The sequence below is a fragment of the Anabrus simplex genome, chromosome 11 (genome assembly GCF_040414725.1).
Source record: "Anabrus simplex isolate iqAnaSimp1 chromosome 11, ASM4041472v1, whole genome shotgun sequence".
Lineage (NCBI taxonomy): Eukaryota > Metazoa > Arthropoda > Insecta > Orthoptera > Tettigoniidae > Anabrus > Anabrus simplex.
The window spans coordinates 111,319,076-111,341,507 of record NC_090275.1 but is presented as its reverse complement, the minus strand read 5'-3'; the positions used below and the strand labels follow the sequence as shown (position 1 = coordinate 111,341,507).

The window sequence follows — 22,432 nt, the reverse complement described above, 5'->3', positions numbered from 1 at the left end:
TGAACACTGTTGCAATATGACGTCAAATGTGTCCTCCTTAATCCAATACTTTCTTATTGAGATCAAATTGGATCATATTAAACAAAATATAAAATGGTGTTTAACCCTCTTAGTGCCAGGCCCTGGTGCTCAGAATATGCCAAGAGTGCCAGACAGATTTAGAGAATTTTGCAGGTTCTCACTCTCTGGACTACATAGTTCACAAATATTATAACTATGATTTGAAATTTGTATTAAATGTTAATGAGAAGCCACTTTTACTGCTGAAATAAAATATAACACTAAAATGCTCTTGGGTATTTATTTTGAAAAAATAATATTTTCCAAACAACTGTAAAACACGAAATATTAAAAATCAGAAACAAAACACACAAAAACAGAAAATTCAACTTGGCAATAAATATTGATGACTTCTTTGAAATGTCCTATTTCAGACAAATAAACAAGTAAAGTTTCATATTATTATCTTCAATATTTTAGGAGTTATGTACAATGGTATCGTAATTTACAATGGGCATGTTAAGCAATGGGATCGAACCTGGAACATGGGTTGTAGTCAGGGTAACCAGATGTTGATAGATTACCATTGTTCACAAGATGAAAGAATCTCAAGATCAATTGGAATCTGTTTCTTGAGAACATATTTCCAAACCATGGAATATAAGGGGAGTTTTTGACCCAATAAAAAAATATGCTCGGCCTTCTAGTTATAGCCATTTCCAACAAAACAGAAATGAATGTCTTCATTTCAGTCAATGTAATCGGGCTCCACTGCTGTACTCTGGCATGTGGTGAAAAGACATGATTTCTCACATCTGTTTGTCTCTGTAGTTATGAGGTTCCATAACTGAGCCGTGAAAAAATAAAATAAAAATACGCTCTAAGTTAGCGGGCCAGGAGTATCATAATAATCAGGTGAGGGTTGGTGTTTTGCATCTTGACCTAATTGAATTTCACAGAAAACAGGAAATTCTTGCTGTTGGATATTGTTAGAGCCGTTTTCATCATCATCAGTACTGTCACTCAGACGGTCATTACTACTTTCATTGTTTACACTCGGACAATGAGCACGTGGTTGAGTGTTTACAGAAAACTTGCTGTTATCACTCCAGATAACACTTTCACTTTCCTATTCCTCACTACTTGGAGGAATGAATTCCTCATCTGAGTCTTCATCATCCTCTTCTTCACTAAAAATTATTAAGATATACAGCCAGTTCTTCATCCTTAACAAATTAACTTCTCCCGCATTTTATTCACGCGGCATGGAGAGCATACGTCGTAGAAAAACTCGGACTTTAAAAATTCAGTGCGTGATAATGAATGAATTTGTGCACCATCTAGCGGCATAGTTAAAATCTAATGACAATTCTCTATGGACTCGACATATAAGATGTTGCAATCTGACGGCCCGAGTTGTACAAACTCGCATAGAATTACGCGCTATCCAAACAACGATATATCGTGTTTCGCACTTTACGCGTACATACGAAACGATATATCGTCTGGCTCTCTATGGGTTAAACAAGTAGTCAAGCCATTTCCTTCAGGAAATAGATTATTTAGCTGCCAGGTTGACATGAACCTTACATAGTCTGTAAGAAGGAGAGAATGCTGCAATGTCATGTATATGTGGAGATGGAAAGATGACTTCTTAATTATTTAAAAATATTTATTATTTATTTATTAAATATTATTTTAAAATATTTAATTTCCTATATTGTATATGTTACAGTTTTAGTTTTCTTAGAGGGGACCCCACTAGGTCTTCATGTAAATATATGAATTTTAACTTATATAGCTTATAACTAATAAAGCTGAAGAAGAGAATTAACATATTTCTCGAAACATGGGTATAATTTTATACCAGACGTACCGGCAATTACTGGTACAAGTAAACAGAGAGCAATATATAGCAAATATCCTTTTTTACAAATAAAAACTTAAGGGAAACAGGGAATACTCACCAAATAGTCAAGTAACAGGCCATAAACCAGAGGCCACTTAGATCGTAACTGTTACGGACTTTTCCGTGGTAGGTAGAGGTGAAAGAAGGTGCGGGTGTGAATGGGTTTCAAGCTACGAAATTATAGTGCAATGTAAAATTAATTTAAAAGTTAACAAGGTTATATTTTCTTTTCGAAAACAAAGAAATAACAAGCATGGCCGGTACAAAGTAGCAATTCAAAAGGGGTTAGTTACAATATTTACAGAATTTGGGCTTCGCGCCCTGACTTCACAATGCTTGGGCAATCAGCTCAGTTTTACCCCAAACACAAGTTTTAACAGAGGGGGAGAAAACCCCATTCATACCTAGGAGCCCTTGCTCCAAATTACACTGAAAAACCTCCATGAGGCATACGACCCAGAATTTTCAAAAGAGCCACTCGCTCTCAAAATTTAAGCCTCTCCCAGGCCACACCAAACTCCACCTTCAAGTTGTCCTCAACGGACATAAACACAGGGGTAAAATACCCAATCTACTGAGGTCTATTAAAAGAAAAGCAGGTTAATTAAATGACCTCTAAAATAACAATTTGAGAGGAGGCGAACTTGCACTCCTAATACACTTTGATTAAGACCTACTTGGCACTAGGCCGTTAATACAAGGGCTAATCCCATGCTAAAGAGGTGACTTAAGAAAAGAACAATTTGTTTTACATTAACGAAAAATAGGTTGAGAAAATAAGTTCACCTCAAGACAATGTGAGTGGGAGCTCGAGAGGGTTAGCACTCTCTATCCCAATATGTCGTTTTACAAGAGAATATATGAAAGGAGTAGTTACATTTTAGGAAAAGGTTACATGGCTGAACGCTTAGAACCCGCCCCGAAAGTTAAACTGCTGAGCTAGCAAAGAAAGAAGTTATTAATCGGCCATTACCTTGTGTTGAACGGCTGGAGAAGAAAGAGGCGCTTCCCGTCCCCTGCTATGTACTTAACACACTGAAAGATGGAACAGAAGTGGCCGAGAGACCCAAAAATCAGCAGTTTAAATACTCTCGCGGAAGTTTCTAGGCGTTAGGGGAAAGAAAACACCCTCCCACAAACTCTTTATTGGATAGGACCCCGCAACAGATTCAAGTTGGGGGAAGATACATCTGATTGGATAGAAATTAATTGAAGAAATTCGGGATTGGATACATTCATAACAAGGGGAAGAAAGGGGTAAATATTGCCAACTTAAACAATGATAGAAAGAAATTTAACAAAGAACAAACTCTTGAAATTAAATTTTCTCCAAAAAAATAGTTCTTTGACTCCGCACTAGGTTGCACTATTGTAGATCTTCAGTAGTGTCCTCTAGAAGAGAAAGTTCACACTTCTTACTTCAAGCGAAACAAAAACACATCAAAAATGACACAGTTCAAAAACTCAAAATTTTCCACGTGGTGACATCTTCTGAGAAGGTAGAAAATTAATACTGTCAATAAAGTTCAGACTTCCTCCAGCAGAGGAGTTTCAACAGGCGCACATTTTAAATTAGCGGAGTGGAGGTGTACCGCCCGGTACAGACCTCCCCCCCCAAAAGTTCCTCCAGGGATGACACATGAAATCAGTTTGAAACAAGGTCCAAGTTATGCTGTGGGTATGAAGATTGATTGCCAAAAAATTTATAAGATTTTCTTAATTTGGTGTTGATTTGGTTTCAAAATTTGTTGTTGCAGATCAAGTAAAGTCTTTATATTTGTAGAAGTTGAATTTCTGACGATAACTTTTTATACTTGAAAGTGAAGGAAAAAAAAATTTCAAAGTCCACCAAATATTGCAGTTGAATTCCCAAGTGTAGTCATTACTTATAGTATCTGTTCATGTAGTAGATGGAGATGAAGTGGGATGGCCAGACCGGCCGTTGCTGCTTGCGTCCAAAGGAGGCCGCTCGGACCCCTCAAGTACCCTGAGATACCGCTCGCCCGCACTATGAGGGGAGCAGAGGTGTTGAAGCACGCCGCGCCCGCGGAGAACATATACAGGCTGCGGGCAAGTAGCAGGTCGTGCGCCGCACATCAGCCTTGGCCGGGAGGAGAGCTCCGGCTCGCCGTGCACACGTCGTCCTCGCTGGGGCCGAGGGGGCCCGTCCTCTGCTCCAGTAGCTGCACGGCGCCGCGCGGCTGCGGGGGCACTGAAACATTAAAGCTTGGCGGCAGAATTGTGTTGGACCATCATCTTTTTTGAGGGTATAGGCTTGTGGAGAGGTTGAGGGGCCAGCGGCGTGCAAATATCCATGGCATAAGTCAAGCCACTGTGTGTATTGACGCAGGAGACGGGAGCGTGGTAATGGCCGAGGTAAGGACAGGAAGGCAGTTTAACAATCGGGGAGGTTTACAAGAAATGCTTACATATAAAATAAAATAGAAGGAGCAGAATGCCTTAAGAGTGGAACTCAAAAAAAAAAAAATATAACCTTCATATTCCTATCAAATTATATGAAGCAAGTTGACACAAAATTTACACTGGTTTCACCTGTGACAGGTGAACCCTAAATATCCTCTCGGTGGCTGGATTGCTTACTAATAAGGTAACCGGCGTAAGAAAATCGAGAATGATGCATGGCCCATGAAATCTGGGGGCAAGCTTGCCCGCGGGAACAAAATTTTTGACCATAACCTGGTCACCTACCTTCAAAGGGGTGGGTCTCCGTCCACGATCATACCTTTCCCTAACCTTTTCATGAGACACTTTAAGATTAGCTTTAGCCTTCTTCCAAAGATCATTAATGTTATCCGGATCTATTGTCTCGGGTAGAATGTCATTCAGAGACCAGAGGTTAGAGAGCGGCGAGTTGGGAACAAACTTGAACATCAAAGAAGCTGGAGTAAACTTGTGAGATTCATGAACCGCCGAATTCAAAGCAAAAGCTATCCAATGCAGGGACGTGTCCCACCTGGAATGATCTTCATGATGATAGGCAATAAGTGCGGACCTGAGATTACGGTTAACCCGTTCAGCCAGAGATGGTTGAGGGTAATAAGCAGAAGTAGTTACATGAGAGATTGATAAGTCAAAACAGAATTTACGAAATAAATTAGATGTAAAAGCCTTAGCATTATCAGATACAATATATTGACACGGACCAAAAGAAGCAAAAATAGAATTTAAGCAGGTAATGGTAGACTGAGCGGTAGCCAGCTTAGTCGGAAATAACCAAGAAAATCTGGTAAAACCATCTACGCACACAAAGATGAACTTGTTAGCATTACCCTTTGACTGGGGGAAGGGTCCTACATAATCGATATACAGACGTTCCATGGGGCGCGACGCTTGATGCGAAGACAAAAGGCCTACCTTGGTGGACATGGTGGGTTTACTGAGCAAACAAGATTTACAAGCTTTTACAAGTTCACGGATTTCACCGTCCATACCTTTCCAGATGAACATTTCACGAATCTTTTCACGAGTTTTAAAGATACCCAGATGCCCTCCTAGTGGGGTCTCATGATAATACTTGAAGATCATAGGTACCAGAACAGCTGGAACGACAACTTTCATCATCCTATCATGCCTCGAAGGGCAACATAAAACACCATTCCTCAGAACATAAGGGACAACATGTTCCCCAGAAGAAAGGGTTTCCATTATCGGAGCCAGCGTCGGATCTTCACGTTGGTATTTCTCGATATCCCTAAAAAGCATGGGAGCATCTGTTAGGATGGCATTAACCTCCGATAGCATGGACTCGGGAGGTGATGAACTGTCGACCTGTTCATGGTTCTCAACGTCTTCTGAAAACATACGGCTGAGTCCATCAGCAACAACATTTTCGGTACCTCTGATATGTCTAACATCAAACTGGAAGGCGGAAATACGAATAGCCCAGCGGGCTATACGACCAGTACGACGCGGCCTACCTAAGACCCAGCTTAATGCTTGATTATCTGTCTCCAGGTCGAATTTGACGTGTTCCAGATAGAGACGGAACTTTTCTAAGGCGAATAAGACTGCCAAACCTTCGAGCTCATAGATGGAATACTTGGCTTCTTGAGCCGATAGAGTCCTAGATGCATAGGCGATGGGTCGCCTCCCTAGTTCAGTCTCTTGAAGAAGGACTGCAGCTACAGCTGACGATGACGCGTCCGTTTGGACGATGAATTTCTTTGAGAAATCAGGCATAGCAAGGACAGGGGCATTACAGAGAGCTAATTTAAGGTCTTCAAAAGCGGCTTGTTGAGAAGGTCCCCACTCGAATTTGATGCCTTTCCTACGAAGAAGGTTTAAGGGCGCCGCTCTATTAGCAAAGTTAGGAATGAACTTCCTGAAGAAATTCACCATACCAATGAACCTGGCGATACCTTTAATGTCCTTGGGAGGTTTAAAATCACGGATGGCCTGTGTTCTAGAATGATCGACTGCTACACCATCGGGTGACACAATATGCCCTAGGAATGACATAGAGGGCTTAGCAAAGGCAACCTTGGACAACTTAACAGTTAACCCAGCCCTACGAAGGCGATCGAGAACTTCTCGCAGATGATCTAGATGTTCTTCAAAAGTCTCTGAAAATACGACGACATCATCTAAATAGTGATATAAGTACTCGAATTTGATGTCAGAGAAGACCCTATCTAGTAGCCTAGTGAGCACAGCTGCCCCCGTGGGGAGCCCGAAAGGCACGCGGTTGTATTCATATAAATTCCAGTCCGTGGCAAACGGTGTAAGGTGTTTAGACTCTTCGGCAAGGGGAATTTGATTATAGGCCTGATTCAAGTCCAAGATAGTGAAGAACTTGGCCTTACGAAACCATGAAAAGCAAGAATGAAGGTCAGGAAGGGGCACAGATTGCAACACCTTTTTCCGATTGAGAGCCCTGTAATCAATGACAGGCCTGAAGCCTCCTTGGGGTTTCGGGACTAGAAAAATAGGCGATGAATACGCCGACTTAGAGGGCCTAATAATACCATCCTTCAACATCTGATCGATAATTTCTTTCAGAGCCTTCATTTTAGGTGGAGATAGCCTATAAGGTGGAAAACGGACAGGAATCGAATCCGTGACCTCAATTTTGTATTCAATAAGGTCAGTAACACCAAGAGTATCAGAGAACACCTCTGGAAATGACTGACATAATTTACAAATACTATCAGCCTGCTCCTCAGGTAGATGTCTAAGGTCTAACAACATCTCATCCTGGGTAGGCGAAATAGATGAACATGACACAGAATTACACTTTAATAGTGGTATTTTACAACTAGAAGCAAATTTGAATGTGCACGACCTAGACTGGAGATCGAGCACAAGACCAGTGTGAGAAATAAAGTCAGCTCCCAATATGATGGGGCAAGACAGGTGCTTAGCCACAAACAATTTAATTTTCCAAGTAAACTTAACAATACGAATTTTGACCAGTACGGAACCTAGAATTTCTAATGGAGATGAATTAGCCGAAACATATTGAATAGAAGATGAGACGTAGTCAGGTAGTTTACAAACAGCTTTCAATTTAGAATACCATTCAGCCGAAATAATCGAACAAACACTGCCTGAATCTAAGAGAGCTGTTATAGGCTCGTTATTTAACTCAATCTTAAGAAAAGGAACAGGTGCGGGGGTATCCGCCGCGATCCTAAGGCACACTTTGGGGCATTCAAAAGATGTATTCGAAGACTTATCGTTCCCTGAATTCTCGACCTTTTTGCCAGGGGCTGAGCCTTGGGAAGCAGAATTAGTTGACTCAGCCGCAGCCACTAGTCACTTTTGATTGTTGTTGGAAGTTACACCAGAAGTTGAGCAGGAGGGGGTGCTATTCGAATTGGGACAATTCTTTGCGATATGTGAGAAAGCCCCACATTTAAAACAGCCTTGTGATGAACCAGCTCCATTCTTTGCCCTACTAGTTTTGATCAGAGGACACTTATTGCGCAGATGGTCAGGCGACCCGCAAGCATAACATTTACGGGGGGTGACTGATCGGCGAGGTGGAGGCCGAGTATTACTAATGGAAGGCGGGGGTTCTTTTGCGACACGCAAAGAATCGGCGTATCTAACTCCTTCCGCTGAGACGGCCAATGCTTCAAGTTCCGAGAAAGTTTGCGGGCACGCCGCGAAACACAAATATGACCTATAGGGAGGTGAAATTCCCTCTACAATAGCCTGTACAATCTGATCTTCAGGAAAATGAAGGGCAAACACCCTAGTATAAAACTTAATGTCCTGTATGATATCAGCCAAGTTTTCATCCAAGCGCTGTACACGATAATAGTACTTCTGAATAAGGGAGGACCTGGCCCTAGCAGGGATGAAGTTAGCTAGCAAATGGGCATGGAAATCCTCAATAGATGATTGCTCGGCAATGGCTCTTACGATTTTATCAGAGAGAATACCAATAGCATACGGATAGATAATTTGCAGGATTTGACATGGAGAAAGAGAAAAAACAAGGGCATGATCCTGAAATTCCACTAGAAATCTTAAAAATGAAATTACGTCACTGGTGGTATTAACGGAAAACTTAGATATACCTCTGAGCAACATTGCCAATGGATGAGGCAAGCTACTAAACCCGGGTGACATAGTAGGTAAAGGTTTCAATGGCAAGGAAGTTATTTCAGAACGGATGTTACTCAGCGATGCACGGCGTTCAGACTCGTTGTCCAGTGGGGCAGGGATAGTTTGAGCAGCAACGGTTATTCTATTAACTTCTCCCTTGGGAGGCGCTTCCTCACTACCTGCATTTACTATGGTGGGTTGATCAGATTTGGGAGGTACTTCCCCAGTTAACAATTGAGTGACCTTACTAGATAATTCGGAAATATTTTCCAGGAGCGTACTAGCTTCCTTCCTCTGAACATCATTCAGTTTTAGAGACAACAGATCGTTAACCCTATTCGAAAAATGATATAGCCTGCCTTGCACACGCTTAATTTGATTAGGAGACGGATCATTTTCATCAAAAAAACTAACTACAGAAGCTAGCCCAGTAATATTCTCCGTGATCGTGGAAAGAGAGTCGTCAATTTCTTTCTCTCCCAAATTGGGGATGGAAATGGGCAAATCAAGGGACTCTCTAAGCTTGTTAGTGTCTATTGCAACCGTGCCTCCAGATTGCACATTTCTGATAGTTAATTCATAGATCAACTCCTCCTTACGCAAATAGTTAAGAAGGAGAACATCGCGAGGGCCGGGCATGATGACAGACCAATTTTGAAAAACTCAAAAAATTCCAGCAACTGGGAAAATAGTTAGAGTTCGGAACAAACAATATTTAGCCGTCAAAAGGGGCTAAATTGAGACCCATTCAACCACGCTCTGCTACCACTTGTTACGGACTTTTCCGTGGTAGGTAGAGGTGAAAGAAGGTGCGGGTGTGAATGGGTTTCAAGCTACGAAATTATAGTGCAATGTAAAATTAATTTAAAAGTTAACAAGGTTATATTTTCTTTTCGAAAACAAAGAAATAACAAGCATGGCCGGTACAAAGTAGCAATTCAAAAGGGGTTAGTTACAATATTTACAGAATTTGGGCTTCGCGCCCTGACTTCACAATGCTTGGGCAATCAGCTCATTTTTACCCCAAACACAAGTTTTAACAGAGGGGGAGAAAACCCCATTCATACCTAGGAGCCCTTGCTCCAAATTACACTGAAAAACCTCCATGAGGCATACGACCCAGAATTTTCAAAAGAGCCACTCGCTCTCAAAATTTAAGCCTCTCCCAGGCCACACCAAACTCCACCTTCAAGTTGTCCTCAACGGACATAAACACAGGGGTAAAATACCCAATCTACTGAGGTCTATTAAAAGAAAAGCAGGTTAATTAAATGACCTCTAAAATAACAATTTGAGAGGAGGCGAACTTGCACTCCTAATACACTTTGATTAAGACCTACTTGGCACTAGGCCGTTAATACAAGGGCTAATCCCATGCTAAAGAGGTGACTTAAGAAAAGAACAATTTGTTTTACATTAACGAAAAATAGGTTGAGAAAATAAGTTCACCTCAAGACAATGTGAGTGGGAGCTCGAGAGGGTTAGCACTCTCTATCCCAATATGTCGTTTTACAAGAGAATATATGAAAGGAGTAGTTACATTTTAGGAAAAGGTTACATGGCTGAATGCTTAGAACCCGCCCCGAAAGTTAAACTGCTGAGCTAGCAAAGAAAGAAGTTATTAATCGGCCATTACCTTGTGTTGAACGGCTGGAGAAGAAAGAGGCGCTTCCCGCCCCCTGCTATGTACTTAACACACTGAAAGATGGAACAGAAGTGGCCGAGAGACCCAAAAATCAGCAGTTTAAATACTCTCGCGGAAGTTTCTAGGCGTTAGGGGAAAGAAAACACCCTCCCACAAACTCTTTATTGGATAGGACCCCGCAACAGATTCAAGTTGGGGGAAGATACATCTGATTGGATAGAAATTAATTGAAGAAATTCGGGATTGGATACATTCATAACAAGGGGAAGAAAGGGGTAAATATTGCCAACTTAAACAATGATAGAAAGAAATTTAACAAAGAACAAACTCTTGAAATTAAATTTTCTCCAAAAAAATAGTTCTTTGACTCCGCACTAGGTTGCACTATTGTAGATCTTCAGTAGTGTCCTCTAGAAGAGAAAGTTCACACTTCTTACTTCAAGCGAAACAAAAACACATCAAAAATGACACAGTTCAAAAACTCAAAATTTTCCACGTGGTGACATCTTCTGAGAAGGTAGAAAATTAATACTGTCAATAAAGTTCAGACTTCCTCCAGCAGAGGAGTTTCAACAGGCGCACATTTTAAATTAGCGGAGTGGAGGTGTACCGCCCGGTACAGTAACCTAAAGATCTTCACGGTAGTAAATATCAGAAAACATGAAAGAAAAATGCTGTGAGCTTTTCAAAATAACTAAATTATTTAATTACTGGGATAAGAAGGTTACATATGATAGTAAAGCAAAACTATCAGATTAACTACCTAAAATGGTGAATTGATTAATAAAATAAACTCTGAACTAAAATAACAAATTAATAAATTGACTAAATAAATCTGTGAATATTGATAAATAAATCTGAATTAAAAAACAAATGGATACTTAGAGTCAAGGGATGCCCTCTGATCTAAAATAATCAAATAAAGGTATACTTGGAACAAGATCAAATTACAACGGAATTAATTGTCAAAAATGTCCATGGACTAATTTTCTGCCCACCAGAAAGGCTCGAGTCAGTACCTTAAACTTACAAAGATTTACTTGTATATTAACAATGAAAAAAAAAATCTTTCTCCAGGAATTATTTTGTACATTAGGTGAAAATATGCTAAGGTGAGGCCGCGAGATTCTCCCCTGAACTGGATCACAATAGGCACCACAGGAAAATTAAATAACGTGCACAGAAAGCATATCCAAAACCGAAGGTGCTCACCAAAATAAATGACCCCAAAAATTTACCATGCTTTGAAATGGAAGAACAAGATAGCACAAAGGATGATAACATGCCCACCAAAAATTAGAATTCGATCATAAATTATCAGAGCCAGCAGCTCTTATCATAACAGTGCGTGCACACATAAAATCAAATCAGCATGAAGTGCAAGGCAGCTCAAACCACCAGGAAAAGCTCCCGCATTCAAATCATAAATCAGTTAAGGAGCCAAAAGCTCCCAACTTAGTGACACGCTCATCACAAATTCAATCAGTCATCATCAATACTTTTTCAATAATCCAAATCAGTAGTTCCCAAGGGCAACGGTTGCAATGGAAACTTCAACAAGACTGAGCGTTGCCGAATCATAAAAGGAAATTTCACATAAAGAAAAGGACAGAAAATCTCAAGTTAAAGCAGAAACAGATTCCGATCCACAGAGATAATCTCGCGTTCTCAAACCATTTAATCCATGCCTTTACTTTTTTAAATTACTCCACTCTTAACTTCTTTAACATAATCCGAAACAGAAATCTTTTTTTGTCCCAAGCAATTTACTTCCACTCATAGTCGGTTTAAACTGTGCTGTCAGTAAGCTGAAAACTTTTCGCTTTATGAAATTTCCAAGTTAATTCGAAATGAAGGTCTATCAGAATTGGTGATCGTAGAACGGAAACATATCAACTAATTAAATGAGACGAAGCAATCCAGCTCCAGGTAAGGTAAGGGTTTTTCTGCCAGGAGAAAAGGAAAATATAAATATCTTGAAAGTAGACTTACATTTTGTCCATGAGTAGAAAACAGAAACGTATAGCGTCAGTTGAGATGTAGTTTACTTACATACTCATAGAATTCAAATTAAGTGGAATAACTAGCGGACGTCCACTCCAGGTAAGAAGATAACAATAATTTTAAAAACGCATGTTATCCGGGCATATTTAGAAGAGAAGTTGCTCTTACTAGGAGCCTACGCACTAAGCTTCTAACCATCATGGTGCTCGCCAATCAACTAAACACACGCCAGCAAGGCAATATACAGCAATAGAGCATAGGATAGCGAGCATAGCAAGTAAGACTCGCTCTCCAGCTGGCCCGCCATCAGACCAGTAGACAAGAGACATGAGATCAGAAAATAAATAGTAAAATGCATCATATTATAAACGATGGAAAGTTCCTCTGCTGATGGAGAAGATGCAATTACAATTAGCGACCTAAGTCGCACAGGAAATAAAATTAAAACAGAGTTGGAATAAAATTCCAAAATGATACAAATTTCAATGGCGAGTCACCCAATCTTAAAATGTTGGGGAGGAAGGCTAAAAACATGTCCCCACTGAGACAGCCTCCCCCCCCAGAAAGCACAAGATAATCTCCTTCCACGTGCACTGATCCAGAAACAAACTAAATTTCAAAATAATATGTCCATAAGGGATAATGATCACTGCACCCAAAACCATCCTGATATTCCTCTAGAACACCCAGTTTCAATTAATTTTCAATCACTAATATCAGTCACAACTCTCAAGAGCAGTTCAGTGCTCGGTAAACATCACTTTCACAACAGAAGTTCATGACATCAACTATCTAATACAATTGTTACACACTGAACCTCCTTTTATTCACTGAAGATAATTTTGTTTCACTTCCTCACTTATTTTCCACAAGAAGTTACTTATTTTAATATAATTTGAACCAAATCTTTGTTTATCAGATAATTTTCACCTTTCATTAATAACCAAAGTTCATTTACGACCAGAGACACACTTTTCCTCTTAACCACGAGCAGTGTCTTTTTTTGTTTTAAGTACCTCAAACATTAGTGACTAGCTTTACACAACCATCAGTTTCTTCATCAAATATGTATCCTTAAAATAGAATTTTACAATTTTGGAACTTCTTTTCAAAGCTAAAGTAGTGCAAGTTCTTGCTTCGTACTAAGCCTCAAGTTAGGCTAACCAGAAAAAAATAACCCAAGGGGAAAAAATTGAAGGTCAGAGAAATAGGTAACTGAGTCGCTCATGACGTTCATTACCATAAATCAGTTTAGACATAGCTCTACATATAAATCAATTGGCTCGTCCTCAGAGCACTCAAATACATAGGTAAATTGGAGATATACACAGGAAACACAAGGCAAACTTAAAAAATAAAATTGCTTTTAACAACTACAAACAGATAAAATAAGGTAGGGGAATATACACCAAAACATACATTAGTTTACACTTACCAGACAAGTGCATAATGCACAAGGTCCAACAATATAGTTATTTCCATCCACATACAGGCATAAACAAATGTATAAATACATCATCATCATCATCGAAATTCTCTGATACATTAGCTAAAAGGGAGAAGAAAAAGTATCCAAAGCCGGAGTACACCAACCACAAATAAAGATCTCCAGACATAGAGCAGGTGAGCAGCAAAATAGGTTTCCAGCATATTATCTTAACTTTTTTCTTTTAATTTAGAATTACAGGGTAAAACAAAATTTTAAGGGGCGCAGAACCACAAATCAGTGATCTTAATAATTTCTAAAATCCCAGCGTTAATTACCATGACCATTTAACAATTTTGCAACATAAACTAATGTTAAGCATCTCACATGCAAAATACACCACCTACTTGAACAAGAGTAAAATTTAAGTAACAGCCACACTGAGGAATCAGTAACATACCAAATTACAAGTTTAGAAAATAATATCATGGTTAAGGCAATATCTATATATATTTTCAGGCCAGGACGACCATGGAACAACACTGTAGGAGACCTCTACGTATTGCAAGATGGTGGGGTCCCGATAGGTTAGTCATCAACAACAGGAATATCCACCAGTAACAAGCCAAGAATAGATCACAGTTTCAGTTTTAATGGAATTACCAAATCACCATAGACTCCATGAAAAACGGGACAGAATGATGATTAAGAAGAACCTCAGGAGAACAGAAAAATCAGAAGTCACAAAACCTCCCAGCTTCACATAATTAGAACAATTACCGTCCACAGAGAATATCTGATTAAATTTAAAGAAAAAGGGTCTAACTTACCCTCAAATCAGACAACCAAGAGAGTTGTGATTAATGTCACACACAGCATAATCTACTGGTTGCCTACAGAGGCCTTGGTAGTTATCCGGTCTAAAGATAGGTGATATCAACCACACTGTCCCTACACAGCAAAGAGGTACCTTCCCCTATTACCACAGGAGACCAGGTAAATAAAATATAAAGGTAGATAATGATGCAGTATGCTAGAAAGATCAGAAGAGAGTGAAGAGGAAAGAACTACAACCAACAGATCCCGTAATCCGTCAGCAGGGCGAATTCAGTACCGCCTAGGAAACACAGGTTAATCCCATACTTAACTAGTGGTCCACAGAACGACACGATGACTTGTCAACTGTGTCAAGTGATACAATAGCCACTGAGAAGGAAAACACCATAGAGTGGCATGTAAAGATTAAATGAACTTTACAAGGCTTTAAATGAAATACCAGAAGACACCGGCTTAGCAGGATATGTAAGACATAAAAGACGAAGAAATAAAGAAGATAACCACTCAAAACTAAGAAGTTGCAACAAGCTAGCACCATTCCAAAAGAGTTGCAAAACCATGCAAGAGTTTTCTCTCCAAAGTTACAGGAACAAACAGTTAATATAAATACAACACATCCCTACACCAAAATACCACCAATACTTTATTATCACAATACACACCATTTAGAACACCCATAGAGACATGTGTCAGCCCAAAAGGGTAAAGGTAAAAACAACCTTTGCAGCATGCTCCATAGTCAAAAAATAATTCCCAATAATTAACCTCATGACACCATACCACTTTCTCCTAACTACAGGACCAAAACCATCCATCTAATTTTTAAAAAAGAACTCAGCTCCTCAGGATTAGGGTCCTTATCACATAACACACCAAAACAACAATGAAGGGAAAGGATAGCACTCAGCTCACACTATAGGCAACTGCAACCCAAATGGAACAAAGCACTAGAACAATCAGTAGATTCAGGAATAATTATCCAGGCAAATAAGGATTTCAGTAGGGCACAGAACTACTTCGGTACAGTCAACAGCCCCAACAAAGTATCGTATTAACTACAGCCACATTAAGTGAGTAACAGAAGTATCTGATGAATAGATGTAATTTCAACCTTACCAAATTTCAGATGTGGTAGCAAGCATAATAAGGGTCTGCAGAAGATGCAGAAGGTATGATAGGTAAACAATTATTAATAAGATGAGGTTACAAATAAGGTTCATCTCTGCAAAGCACACACAATAGGGAACCAGAAATGGAAACACAGTAAAAGATTAAAAATCCACGCACGAGGCAAACAGGTTACCCTTCCACATCCCAATCGATAGTACCTCGAAATAATGGCCATTTCCCCCAACAAAGTTGACACAGGACTATACTGCTAATAATAAGAGATGGCTTGTGACATTTCGTAGAGGGAGGTCCGTTTACTGCCTGCCGAGGCGGGATAAAGGGAGTGGCTGTGTGGTTGCCATGGAAACAAGGGTGGGGCGACTGCGGTTGCCATGGAGATAAAACTTCTGGGAGGCTCGTCTTGCCGGGAGTTGCCAAACCTCTCACTTCACTTGTGAGCTAGATCTTGTTGCAAGCAGTTCAGTGTGAGTGGCCGTTAGTAAGTTTCTAATTGTATTTTAAATACTATTTACGTACGTACGCACGTGCAATCATTGTATTTATATTTTGAGTACGATAAATTCTCCTCGAGGGAGAGGGAGGCCCAGGACTCGTCCACCTCGTGAAAAAAATACCGCCGGCCATGGTGTGACAATTCATCACCAAGGAAGAGAAATGATATGTGCTGCAAGAGAATTCTTTGAAGAGGAGGCTACGAGTTTATCGGAAAGGAATGTTCCCTTAATTCCATTCCAGAGCAAAATTTGTTCTATTTGCGACCAGTTCCATTACAGTGGAAAACAATAATGTGAAGAAAGACCAGTTCTTGTCTCATTTGCGATCACTGTAAAATTTTCAGCAGCCTGTCAGGGTTTCCCAACTTTAACGCAGCAAGGGGACTGCTAATTAAGGCGTAGCTTTATATAATGGATACTCTTACAGAAATTTACGGAAAAGTGAGGATGTTTGGTAACAAGGGTTTCTTTTACCGCTGGATTTACGTCGCAGCGACACAGATAGGTCTTATTACATGTAATAAATATCATTTTTGGTCCGTATTGATGATATTAGATTGAAATAATAACATTAAGTTATTTATTAGACCACCTAATCAATACAAAATCGTCTTGGATGATTTACATAAATTTGTTAGCTAATAGTGGGACATGTTTCGCCTTCTCTGAAGGCATCATCAGCCATAGTCTTAACCTTAAATTAAAAATAAGCGTCTAAATAACATGTAGTGATGAAATGAATTTTAAAATCTTGAAGAGATTTGAAGTAAAATAACATTAAAAATAACAATGATGGTTTGAAAATACAATGTGATGAGATACAATAGTGGAAGTATTAACAAAATTAACCTTAGAAGGCTGCTAAAATAAGTACAATGGAATAAAACAGATTTTAAACAACAAGTAGTAAGATTGCATAAAAGTAAAGTTGATAGTAATGGCGGCTACAATTTGACGATGGCGAAAAATCTTATATAATCAAAGTAAAGAGGAGAGAGTAAAAGTCAAAGTTAGTCGGGAGATCCGAAGTCCATCATGATCTTGAAGAAAAAAGATGAAAGTCAGATGCACATGGTGAAGTTGCAGAACACGTTGAGGACATGAAGTTGGTGAATAGAAGCTGAAGAACAGTTTCAAACAGGATCACTATGGACCATCTCAAAATTTGAAGTGATGTTCAAATGTTGCAAATTGTGAGTTTGTAGATATTCTAGTTGAAAAAGCATATACAAGTGGAATCATTTGACGGTGACAAAGATAGCTTGCAATATTATGAGTTAGAAGCATTTGCAACAGTAGACTTCTTGCCACGTGTGTTATAACTGAAGTTTTGTCCAAACTTCAGTTATAACACACGTGGCAAGAAGTCTACTGTTGCAAATGCTTCTAACTCATAATATTGCAAGCTATCTTTGTCACCGTCAAATGATTCCACTTGTATATGCTTTTTCAACTAGAATATCTACAAACTCACAATTTGCAACATTTGAACATCACTTCAAATTTTGAGATGGTCCATAGTGATCCTGTTTGAAACTGTTCTTCATCTTCTATTCACCAACTTCATGTCCTCAACGTGTTCTGCAACTTCACCATGTGCATCTGACTTTCATCTTTTTTCTTCAAGATCATGATGGACTTCGGATCTCCCGACTAACTTTGACTTTTACTCTCTCCTCTTTACTTTGATTATATAAGATTTTTCGCCATCGTCAAATTGTAGCCGCCATTACTATCAACTTTACTTTTATGCAATCTTACTACTTGTTGTTTAAAATCTGTTTTATTCCATTGTACTTATTTTAGCAGCCTTCTAAGGTTAATTTTGTTAATACTTCCACTATTGTATCTCATCACATTGTATTTTCAAACCATCATTGTTATTTTTAATGTTATTTTACTTCAAATCTCTTCAAGATTTTAAAATTCATTTCATCACTACATGTTATTTAGACGCTTATTTTTAATTTAAGGTTAAGACTATGGCTGATGATGCCTTCAGAGAAGGCGAAACATGTCCCACTATTAGCTAACAAATTTATGTAAATCATCCAAGACGATTTTGTATTGATTAGGTGGTCTAATAAATAACTTAATGTTATTATTTCAACAGATAGGTCTTACGGCGACAATGGGATAGGAAAGGCCTTGGAGTGGGAAGGAAATGACCCTGGCTTGTTGTGTTTGTTGTGAAAATAGGAAACCACGGAAAACCATCTACAGGGCTACCGACAATGGGATTCGAACCCACTATTTTCCAAACGCAATATATTCTCTTCGCGCTATCATTATAGAATCGTCATTTTTTCAACTTACTGTAATCTAAACATTTTCTTAACATTAAGTTCTGGAATCTTGTACATCTAATCGAAGCGTACAGACAAAAATTATAATTTTATTTATATAGATGAAAGTAGACCGAGTGGCCGCACGTTTTAACGCTCTGTGGCTATGGAGCCAAGCTCTGCATTCGGGAAACGCGTGGGTTCGAATCCCACCGTCGGCTCTTCTCAGAATAGTTTTCTGTGGCTTAATATCTACACTTCCAGGCAAATGCCGGTACAATTCCTATCCATAGGCACCCCTTACCCAATTTTATTCACCATAACACATTTCGTCTTCATTAGCTCCTCAACTGAGGTTGGTGCCAGGAAGGGCATCCGGCAGTAGAAACATGCTGTGTAAATTAATTGGGAAACCACAGAAAACCATCTTCAGGGCTGCCGACAGTGGGGTTCGAACCCACTATCTCCCGAATACTGAATACTGGCCGCACTTAAGCGACTGCAGCTATCCAGCTCGGTACATAAAAGGTTTATTTGAGTCCTGTTTATTCCCTGTCAATCCCGATATAAACGCATCAGTCTCAAACGGTAAATATAAGTAATTTAATGACTTTCAACATACGATTCGTAAGATTCCCAGTTTCGCCAGTTACTTGAGGGATGTCTTCCTGTACTAATCCTTCAGTAAGGATTTCCCTCACAGCAACCTGACTGTTTGTATGTCATTGATAAGAACCTGATTGTATAAGAGTGATCGCAAATGGGACGACACCGCCTGGCCAGGCAGTCTACAACAGATCACAGTGGTCAGAATGACGGAGAGAACAAGTGAGCCGGAAGCGAGGGGTAAGAGCATGTACAGAAAGGAATGCTGGAATGTGGCAACATCGTGAAATGCCACGTGCAGTGCTCCTCCCTCCAACCTTACCTGTCAGACGCCATCTCTTCTTATTAGCAGTATAGGTATGTAAGTAAGTAGAAATCCTACAACCTTTCACAATAAGCAGTTAATGGCTACACTCAGAAATTATCAACCATATTCGCACCAACTGCACACATTAATAGACATACTGAAAGTAGATGATTTTAGGATACCTGACTCCATGCTGACCTTACACACAATACCAAGAATAAACACAATAGTTATTACAAATTAAAGAATCAAAATGTTATTCCATGGCAAAGATATTGCATGATATTTTAGATCTAGTTTTAACAGAAGTTCAGTTTTCACCAAAACAGTAAACACTATTACCTGGTTAATCAAGATCCTTTACCAAACAGATGCTAATTATTCAGATCACTGAAACGTAGTCTGCATATACGGTTCTCAAGTAGAACCAGGAAACCCTATCTGAGTACATTTACTTAATAACGGCAAACGGTACACTGAATATTAACCCGGCTTCACCTGAGAGAGGTGAATCCGTCAGATTAGCTTGGCAACGGGGTCACTCACCAACATCGACACTGGTGACAGGAGCTGTAAGATAGTACAAGGTCCTTGATACCTGGGGGCAAGTTTAGCTGGAAACTTGTTAACAGCCTTACTAATGGGGTAACATTTGATGAAAAGTTGATCACCAACCTTTAACTTAGTAGGTTTCCTACCCTTGTTGTATCTTTTCTCTATCTTCTTACATGACACAGACAAGTTCTTTCTAGCTTCATTCCATATTTTCTGAACATCATTAGGGCTTGACTGGTCAGGCAGAAGATCTTCAATCCGAAAAAGGTTGAAGATCGTAGAATATGGTGTATAGCAAAACATGACGGACGTAGGGGTTTTGCCATATGATTCATGACAGGCAGAATTGAAAGCATAAGCCTGTGGCGTACCAACAATCAAAGAAGTGGGCAATCAAACAAGTAAAACCACTATACCGCAGCCCAAGTCCTCGACTGTCAGCACGGCCACCAAAAAGATAAAAGGCGCTTCCCAGTGTGAATCACGCCAACTACTGAGAGAAGGGCCTCAGTAAAACACAAACACAGGAAGGGGAAGCGATGGCAACCTGGGCGAGGCCAATAGGTCAACGACCATAACAGAGGGTAGAAGATGTATAAGGTAGAGCAATTCACAATAATGTCACTCTCTGTCCCACTTAAAAAGACCAAAATATAATATAATGAAAAAGAATAAGTAGGGTGGGTGGTGCAATTAAATATATAAGAAAAACAAAAAACAATTACCTTTTGAGAAAAGGGAAAACTGATGACAAGGCTCATTTACAGAAATACTACCAATCGTAGTCACCATACCAATAGTTACAACCAATTTTTTTAATTCAACAATATTTTCCAGACAGAATTAACTTCAGTTTGACTCATTACAATTTACTGTTTATTACAATTTGCTTGTTCGAGCTCAAAACCATCTTTGTTTCAGGAAGTTATAATACTGATCATTTTTCAAAGTCAGTATTAACTTAGGTGCACCTGTTTGTGGGTACGCACGTCCCAATAAAATTACCCAAAATAATAAATTATTACGTGTTTGAAATTCCTCAGTGAACACGGAAGCAATTCAAATTATTACATTTAACCACATCCTCTAACAGATTGACAATGCCCTCAAGAAACATTAAGGAAGGCAAAAAATAAAATTAGAAACAAGCTCACATCAAAAGAAGAACAATAAGTGATAAAAGGAAATCAATAATAATAAGGTAGCACAATAATATGGAAGCAATTTAAACTCATCTCGTGACCCAGTTCATCACATCAATAATATAGGTACACCCTACAACAACAAATGCCTGCACATCACGAGTATTGTTACGACTCTCACTCTGTGACAATGCAAAAGTAATCACACCGTTATCAAGCAAACATAGGACGAAAGCATATCAACAACAATGTAATGGAAATGGAGCATAGCTTAAAATCAGTAACAATTAATCAAAATTTAAAGGAAGGAAAATTAATAAAATAATATTAATAATAATTGAGAAAGAAACTTAATTTTTTTAAAAAGAAAATGGAATTAAATTAAATTCAACCCTAAGCACACTTCAGTATTTACTAGGGTTTATAATTAATTTTAAATATTCAATCGCCTTTATGAGGCTAATGATACAAAAGACAATACACACTAGCACTTGACACAGCTCCTGTTAACAGAGCACGTCACTTGAAAACCACTCTGTTCTCGTGGTGCAGAAGTATGTCCATCAATAGAAATTAATCACTTGTTTAAGTATAACATAATTGGAAAAGCATATTTAGATTTGCAGAATTCAATAATGAAAGATGCTTTTGAAAATCATAGATGAGATCAAGATAATTCAACCTAACGGTCACAATATCGATATAAGAATGCATACAAGGCAAATGATATTAAGAAAATTAGCAACTCCAGTATACTTCAGAAGGAATAAACTATAATGAATCTACCTAAAATTCACCTTAACAAATATAAATATGAGAGAGTGTCCAACAGCTAATATATTTATCTAGTAGCTTCGAAAATATTCCATTTATTAATGCCTGGAAAACCATCTTATCTCTTCACCAAGATGCAGCACGATATTAATATTAACCCTAGCAGATTTGGAAGTAGAAACCCATAAGAATATTGACTGAACCAGCACATTACTCACAACTAGATTTTATGAGTTCTCGGCAGAAAACAGTTTTTATTATTATTATTATTAGTGACTAATTTAAATACCACTCCTTCAAAGGGGTTCGCATGAGGATCTTTCCAGAACATAATTTGGTAAATATTATTGCTCTCCTGTAAGTAGTAAATTGATGTGGTTCACAAGACATCTCCCAAAAACACTTAATTCATAACATCGACGAAGGTAGCCATGTTGGCGTCTTACTCACAGCAGAATAATTCCCAGTAGTTTACATGGAAAGTCTGTTGGAGATAACATCATGCCAGAAGACCACTTACCAGACTGTTGATAACAAGTTGAAGTACTCACTTATACCATTTCGTTGAAAATATTCCCAAGGATAATATTATAGTCAGCTGCAGGCACTCGGAATCACGCATAAGGTTGCATTCCAAATAAGTTTAAATTACACCACCAAATAACAAAATGTAAATATAAAGGCCATTACACAGGCCTACGCCTTCCTTTCACAATCACCTTACGGTGGTCTCCAATCATTCTT

General features: G+C 38.9%; 1 protein-coding gene across 1 annotated transcript in view; it reads left to right on the top strand.

The window, feature by feature from the left end:
• LOC136883167 (zinc finger protein 43) overlaps window positions 1-22,432 on the top strand; it is a 135,750-nt gene that overhangs the window by 5,507 nt on the left and 107,811 nt on the right. The gene's annotated exons all lie outside the window — the stretch shown is intronic.